General features: G+C 46.7%; 1 pseudogene; it reads left to right on the top strand.

Annotated features, from left to right (window-relative positions):
• The first annotated feature begins 678 nt into the window (after window positions 1-678).
• Window positions 679-7,768, top strand: LOC131413353 (butyrophilin subfamily 3 member A3-like; annotated as a pseudogene).
• Window positions 7,769-8,006: the final 238 nt, after the last annotated feature.

The raw sequence follows: 8,006 nt of genomic DNA, 5'->3' as shown, positions 1-8,006 counted from the left end.
TGTGAATATCTGAGGAAGAGGGTTCCAGGTGGAAGGGCTGAGGTCCTCTGTCCTGGCCTGTTCAAGGACCAACAATAAGGGCAGTGTGACTGGAGCAGACGAGGAGAGCAGGGGAGATGAAGTGAGAGGTGCAGGTCCTGGAGGGCCATGTTGGCCATTGTGAGGACTTCAGCATCTACTCTGAGTGAAATGAGAGCCACTGGAAGGTGCTGAGCAGAGTGACATGATGTGACTCAAGAAATGTTCTGGCTGTTGTGTTGAACATAGACTGTAGCAGACACAGGTGGAATCGTGGGACCCAGAGAGGAGGATCCTGTATTAATCAGAGTGTGATGGAGACTTAGGCTGGGCTGTAGGAGGGGAAGTGTGGGAAAGTGGAAGGATTCTGAACATATTTGGACAGTAGAGCCGAAAATTTCCTGAAGAGTTGGGGTTAATATATGTACATTTAACATTATATATTTTTATGATTAATTTTCCATGCTGCAATTCAAAATTAAGAGACTCCCAAACAGACATTTTGGCAAAAGAGGGTCTTGAGTCACCACACTAGTGACTGTGTGTTTCACACTGAATTGGCCCAGGGGAGGCGGAGATTTGATGTGGAATTCGCCATCTTCTTCCAGGTCCAATTCAAAGTTTCTGCCTGGCTATTTCTGGCATCTGTCTGTACCACAGATGAAAATGAGAAGTTCCCTAGACTTCCTTCTGCTAGACTTCCTGTCTGCGTGATCTTGGTCCAGCTGCTCACCCCTTGCTTGGGTAGAGAACATTCTGCTTGTGCCCAGTCAGAATCTCTGACAACTTCTTATACCTGGAAGTCCCACCCCAAGCTGAAGGTGTATGTGCCATTAAGACAAACTGTACTTCTATTAGGATCATGTTCCTCCCTAGGTTTTTCACATCTCACCCTCCCTGCCTGAGAGCCCTCTACTTACGTCATGATCCCAACCCTCTGATGGAGCGTCTCCTTTTACTGACCAGCTTCCTTTGCTGTGACAGGGCCACATGTGCCCATCCTGGCCATAGTGGGTGAAGACGCTGATCTGCACTGCCAGCTTTCCTGGAAGAAGAGTGCAGAGTCTATGAATCTGCTGTGGGTGAGATCCAGCCTTAAAGAGGTAGTATACATGTATGTAAATGGAGAGGCAGTAAAAGACAAAGTTCTCGTGGGAGAACTTTGCTTTTAAGAGATGGCATCACTGAAGGGAAGGCTACTCTCTGAATTTACAATGTCAGAGGCTCTGACAGCAGAAACTACCTGTGTTATTTCCAAGATGACAGCTTCTCTGAAAAAGCCACAGTGGAGCTGAGTGTTGCAGGTGAGCCTCTGGTTTTATTTGGAGCTCTTTCTTCCATGGGGCCCAGGAGCAGATCGAGAGTACATGCCCCGAATCCCCCTCAGATCATCCTGGCTGTTCACTAGAATCTACCTTCACTGCCTTCCCGCTTTGTTTCTCTGAGGCCCTTGGGAAAGACCTAGGTTTTCCTCCAGGAAAAATCCCTCCTTGCCCTACATATCAAGTAAAGAACTCCCTTATGCTTAGACACCAGTATCTAAGCAGGGAAGTGGAAGGTCAGGGATAGGAAGGATAAGAAAATATCTCCTGAGTGATGGCACACAGTTATTTGGGTTCAATTGTGTTCCAGATAGTTTTGTTACGGGATACATACCCAGGTTCTTTACCTGCCACACAAGCGGGGCCAAATAAAACTAGAATGCCAGGCTTATGGTACGGAAAGAGTTTTTATTTCGGGTGACGTCAGTCGGGAGACGAGAGCTCTCAAATTTGTCCCGTCTCCCAGGTGGATGGTGGATTCCAGTGCCAGGAAGCCAAGGAGTTGAGGTCTGAGAAGCTTTAGCTTCTTGATATCAGTTTCCCTGTAACAAACCTCAAGAACTGCTAATTAGCCAAAACATCAGTGTGAGCCCAGCTTGAGGCCATCTGGGCTTTTAATAGTTTGTAAAACAACCAATATCTACATGTGAATGTAACTTAGAGAAACAGGGAAAGAGGATGAGTGCTTTTGGTTTTAATCCCATATATGTCGGGTTTAATATAGGGGCACTGATATCAGGGCTGGCATCAGTTTCTGTGGTGCCTCCAGGTGCAAGTTGCTGTGGCCCTGGGAGGCTGGCCTGTAGGACAGCGTCTGTGCTGCCAATGTTCCCCCCGAGGAACACACCTGGAGTTGACCAAGTTGTGTGTATTACTTGTTGCCGGGAGGGAGAAGGCACACCATGTGGGAGCCGTTGGGTGTCTCTGTAAGAGGGTGTTAGAGAAGACTTGTACAGAATTTGGGCTTGTGTTAGGAGAGTTGGGGGAGGGTTCATGGAAGAGGAGCTTTGCTCTGGATTGGATTCTGTCGGGAAGATGGGGGGTGTGATGTTGTGGGTAGAAGTCTTATCTAGGAGGAAGACTAGAGTGAGGCTAAAGCTGTAATTGGAAAAGGAGCAGCAGTCACTCATAGCCAGCATAGGGAAATGTTTGGTCATGATTGTGGTTTCTATAGTGTTCATGTTTTTTTCTGTGTTCAAACAGAATTGTCAAGTAGTCTTGTTTTTGTCTTGACGCATCATAGTGACAAAGTGCCCTCGTCTGATGTTGATATTCAGTGGACTTGCTTATGTTCAACAGGAGAACGCCGAGACCAGGCAGATGTACAGATGTCAAGGGTTGCATTTCTCTTTCTCAGGGCACTCTCTCTCTTTATTTATTTATTTATTTATTTTTGTGTGAGGAAGATTAGCCCTGAGCTAACATCCGATGCCAATCCTCTTTTTTCTGAGGAAGACTGGCCCTGGGCTAACAGCTGTGTCCATCTTCCTCTACTTTATATGGGACACCGCCACAGCATGGCTTGACAAACAGTATGTTGGTGAGCACCGGGATCCAAATCTGTGAACTCCAGGCCACCAGAGCAGAGCGTGCACTTAACAGCTAAGCCACTGGGCCGGCCCCCTGTCAGGGCACTCTCTTACCCTGTGGCTTATGCCTGGGTTTGGTCAATGAGAAGCCATAGCATGAGGCTATGAGGGAGAGGCCGTAGTTATGAGGGAGAGGAGAGAGAGAGATCTAGGTACTTATCTCCATGACTTGCTCCCTGCAGGACCACCTCTATCTGGCTTTATTCCTTTCCTGAAGATCACAGCTCCACTCAAGAAAGCTCTCTCTACATGACTCTCTTCTTTTAGGTCTTCAAAGGGCCTTCTTCTCCACCACCCTTTGGGTTTAGGGGTGAGTGGAAACAGCTCCACTGTTCCTGGCCCTGAGGCATTGCTCCATCCCATGCAGTTTTACCCTTACCATCACCATGCTTTTGTAAACAGCTCCCTAATGAAGCCCCCTTGAATTGTCTAATGTGACTGTGCCACCAATTCATGACGAGACTCTCAGGGATATAGGAGGCTCTAAATAATTCAGGGTCACTTATCCTCCACAGCGCTGGGTTCTCATCCCCACTTGGAAATGAAGGGTTATGAGGATGGAGGGATCCACCTGGAGTGCCTGTCCACCGGCTGGTATCCCCAGCCCCAAATACAGTGGAGAGATGCCAAGGGAGAGGACATGCCAGCTGTGGCAGCACCTTTGGTTGTGGATGGAGCGGGTCTGTATGCAGTCGCAGCATCTGTGATTGTGAAAAGCAGCTCTGGGGAAGGGGTAACCTGTATCATTAGAAATCCCCTCCTAAGCCAAGAAAAGACCACGAGGATTTCCATTGCAGGTCAGTACCCTGCTTAGCCTCAGGTGTACCGTGCTGAGCTGTGGCTGTTGAAAGGAGGATGTGTGATTCTCCTTGGGTCTCTGCAGTGAATATGGACCTGACCCCTGCCCACCCCATGGACTCACCCCTGCACTGGGTCATTAATAAGGTTTATGTTCCAGAGCTCCTCCCTGCTGCATCCCCTAACAGTGAATTTTAATCCTGCTTATTTTCCAGAGAACCTCCCCCCTGTACTCCATAAGTTCTGATTCCCCCAGGGACCCACCACCCATGTCTCAGTATCGCTGCATTAAGCTTCTTAATGACTCTTCACTTTCCTTCCATTGCAGACTTAAGAGAGATGGACCACCTGTTCATAGCTCATGTCTAAGTGGCTCTGACGTTTTCTCTAAATTTGCATCTAAGACTCTCTGCTGGGATATTTCCCAGCCCCTTTCCTAACCCCTAAGTCTGCCTAAGGCTGAGAAAAGTCCAAGATCCCTTTACCAAGGGTAAGAAATAGGGGTGGCTGATTGGGGGGAAGCACTGGGTAGTCATGTTTTTTTAATGGAGAAAAGAGCCTTCTATCTCTCTCCATGAGGGGCCCATGGACTCTTCAGCCCAGCAAGGCACCAGGGAATATCCAAGGTGCACTAAAAGGAAAGGAGGAGGATGGGGATGGAACTCCCTAGATGAAGTGCCTTCCTTATGCTGGGAACCTCACTAGCTGCTTTACATAATCTGTAGGCTGCTGAGAAGAAAACAAAAAATATAAGATTTAAAAGAATGAGGAAATCTGAGAAGAAGGAGAAAGAAAAGTGTATTTAAAAAAAAGAGTGGCCACAGTGGCTCAGTTGTCATGGATTTATTAGAACTGCTTTTAAAAAAAAATTGTAATGGATTTTTCCTCATTAAGTTGACCAATTCTTTTCAGAGGTAGGCAGGACATAATACAGCTTGAACAGATGGATTCTAGAGCACACACACATACAAGTATACACACAGTGACACCTACGCCTGGGTATGGAAGTGTAGATACATACAAAACAGATCTGCCAGATCTCAGCTGGGAAAGCACTTACGTGGTGCCTGTGGTATCATCAGCATGCAATTGATGTTCTCAGACTAGATATTAAGGAGGGGAGGGGAGGAGAAAATTGAACAGCCAAATGAGAAGGTAGAAAGGGAGAGGGTGAGGGTCAAAAAGAAAGATTAGATGGATGCAAAAGAAGAGAAAGGAAACGATTCAGAAATGACATGTTTCAGGTGACATCTCTAACTTTCTTCCATTGTAGGTAGAGAGAAGTCTCAGGACCATGATGGTGAGTGACTGATGTTCCTTGAGTTTCCTGGCAAATGTGTACTAAGAATTTAAACTATTTCTCTGCTGTGTGACCCATTGGCGTATCTTGGTAGGAATAATCAGATCTAGCCCACGGGCACATTTGCTGTGGGGGATACCACACCTGATTTTCTGGAGCCTCAGAGAGGATCTTCCAGATACAGTGTCTGAGCATTTTCAGCCACCTGCACCCTGCTGGCACACACACCCACACCCTAGCAAAGCCTGGTCATGTTGCCTGCAGCCCCAGCATGATGGAGAGAAGGAAGTCCACCATTTTGGAGAGGTTGTATGGCTGATCCAGCAGAGCTATAGATGAAGGAAGCTGGACATTGGAAAAGACTGAACAAAGGGAGAGAGAAAAGGCTTAGTGAGGAGAATGGGTGGGGGCAAGAACAAAAATAATGCCCTTTCCTTATCTGTGTCTCCTGCCTTTCAGAATGGAAGATGGCCCTTTTCCAACCTGGTGAGTAAATCACTGTATGTTCCCTAGGACAACAACATGAGGGAACATATTCCCTTTTTCTTCTCTGACTCTTGATATTCTGGGAAGAAAAGTCCCCATGACTGGGAGAGTTCTGGGTGGGTAGCTTGAGTTCCTGGTCTCAAAGCTGTGCCCATCCCCAGGGCCTTCCTACTGAGAGCCCAGAGAACCAGGGAGAATTGCTCTCCTAGGCTTCCACAGGTCTTCATGGGAGGAAGAGGCATAAAGGGCAGAGCTGAGGGAAAGTAGAGGCAGAGTGAACTAATACTGAAGGGAGAGTGACGATGTAGAATGACCAAGGAGAGAAGGTAACGCACAAAGATCTTTGCTTTTCCCAAGCTTCTTATACCACCTCCTGCTGCTGTGTGTACTCAAGTTACTTAATATTTCTGGACTTTAGTTTCCTCATTTTTAAATGATGATCATAATTCTTATTATTTCAGGGTTGAAGTAAAGACTAAATGAGGTAATGAACATGTGTTGGTCAAAAACCAACAAGAAAGAGATGGCATGTTCAAAATGGATGATTGAAGAAGGTTTAGAAAAGGAACTCTTTAGAAAGGTGGGAGTGGGGTTAAGGGAAACCAATAAGGGAATTTGAAGTGTCCCATGGCTCACAATAGTGGGGAACTGTCACCACCCCTAGGCTTGAAGGAATAGGGAGAGGGAGCAGTTACTGGAGCCCAGAGGAACCTGTAGCTCAAGGACAGGGCTGCCTGAGAGGAGTCATGCCTTTGTTAGAGCATCACCATCTGATATTGGCAGGGAGGAAGTGGGGAAAATAAATGCTGTGCATCTCTTTTCTTTCTCCTTACAGTCTTCAGCTAGTACCTTCTATTCACCAAACCCAACAGATAACCAGAGGCAAGGGAGCCCAGTGATGCAGTCCATAAACGATAGATTCCCGAGGCCCAGAAAAGGGTAGAGAAATGTGGAGAGTGGATCTGGGAGCACAGAAAGCCCCCAACATGGCCTCTAGCACAGAAAAGACATGGAGCTATTATAACATCAGGCACTTCCTCCATGTTGTGCCCTGAGTTATATATAAAACATGTGTTGTCTTTTTCTACTCTAGTGATCAGTACCATTATCCCCATTTTTCAGATATGGATATTGAGGATCCAAAATATTATACAGCTTGGGTCTATGGAAAAAGAGACTATACAAAAGCAAAAGTCATTCAGCTCAGAAGTGGTAGAGCCAGGATTGAAATGTAAATCTATGTGACTATAAAGCGTAGGTGGGCAGAGTCATTTTGGGGAGTGAAGTAGGAAAAAGGTGGAAGAAAGGAGCCAGCTTGAGATGTCCAGTTATGTAAACCCTGATCCTAGCACACTTCTGTGCTGAACATAAGACCCATGGGCCTTTCTTTTAGTGTTACTGAGAGGGTCACATTCAGGGCAGGCTGGGGACACCAGGCTCTGGACTCGGACCTCCTCAGCCAGACCCAGGTCTTGAAGGCTGAGGCTCTGAGGTCAGGGAACAATGGTTGACTTCACAGCCCATCCAAAAACTTGTTGCAGTGGATGTGATTCTGGATCTGGATACAGTGAACCCCATCCTCCTTGTTTCTGAGGACCAGAGGAGCCTGCAGCAGGCAGATGCATGACGGAATTTGCCTGACAACACTGAGAGATTTGAAAGGCATTACTGTGTGCTTGGCTGCAAGATCTTCACATCAAGGAGACATTTCTGGGAGATGGATGTGGCAGAAAGGAAAGATTGGCATGTCGGGATGTGTAGAGAGAACGTGGAGAGGAAAAATTGGGTTAAAATGGCACCCAAGAATGGATTCTGCACTGTGGGGATGTCGGAGGAGAATGACTTTGGGCTTTCACTGACACCCGGACCAACCTGATAATTACCAACCCTCCTCAAAGAGTGGGGGCTTTCCTAGACTATGAGATTAGTGAGGTCTTATACTACAATGCCATGGATGGATCTCATATAAACATCATCCCACACACCCCCTTCTCTGAGCCTCTGGGGGGCTTTTTTCCAAATTTTGACGTTGGAGCCCACTACTATGACCATTTTCCCAGCGCTGACCTGAGTGCAGAGTTCCCTTGTTACTGGCTGGGTGTCTGGCCCTTCCCTGGAAATCTAAGTGACCTCTGGCTCTGCTGATGGGTATGGGGACCCTCAGGCTGTAGTTATATTCTTGTTTCCCCCTGCCTAGCCAGGAGCTGAGGGCCTCCTCCTTAGCAGCAACACATCACAACAATAAAATACTTACTAAAGGCACACACTGTCTGAAGCACTTCACTAATATTAATTCCCTTATTCCATGTGACAGTTGAGTTTGGTACAACTTTATTGTCTCTTTTCTATAAATAAGGGTACAGGGGTGCAGAAAAGTGTATTAACTTTCCAATGGTGCCTCAGCAAGTGAAGGACAGCTGGGATTTGAACAAAAATAACTAACATTTATAGATAATTTTAAATGTACGGGGTGCTGTGCTAAACGCTTTAAGT

This window comes from Diceros bicornis, chromosome 14 (genome assembly GCF_020826845.1).
Source record: "Diceros bicornis minor isolate mBicDic1 chromosome 14, mDicBic1.mat.cur, whole genome shotgun sequence".
In the NCBI taxonomy this organism is placed as follows: domain Eukaryota; kingdom Metazoa; phylum Chordata; class Mammalia; order Perissodactyla; family Rhinocerotidae; genus Diceros; species Diceros bicornis.
Note: the sequence above shows the minus strand (reverse complement) of the source record. Positions and strands in the feature narration are given on the sequence as shown.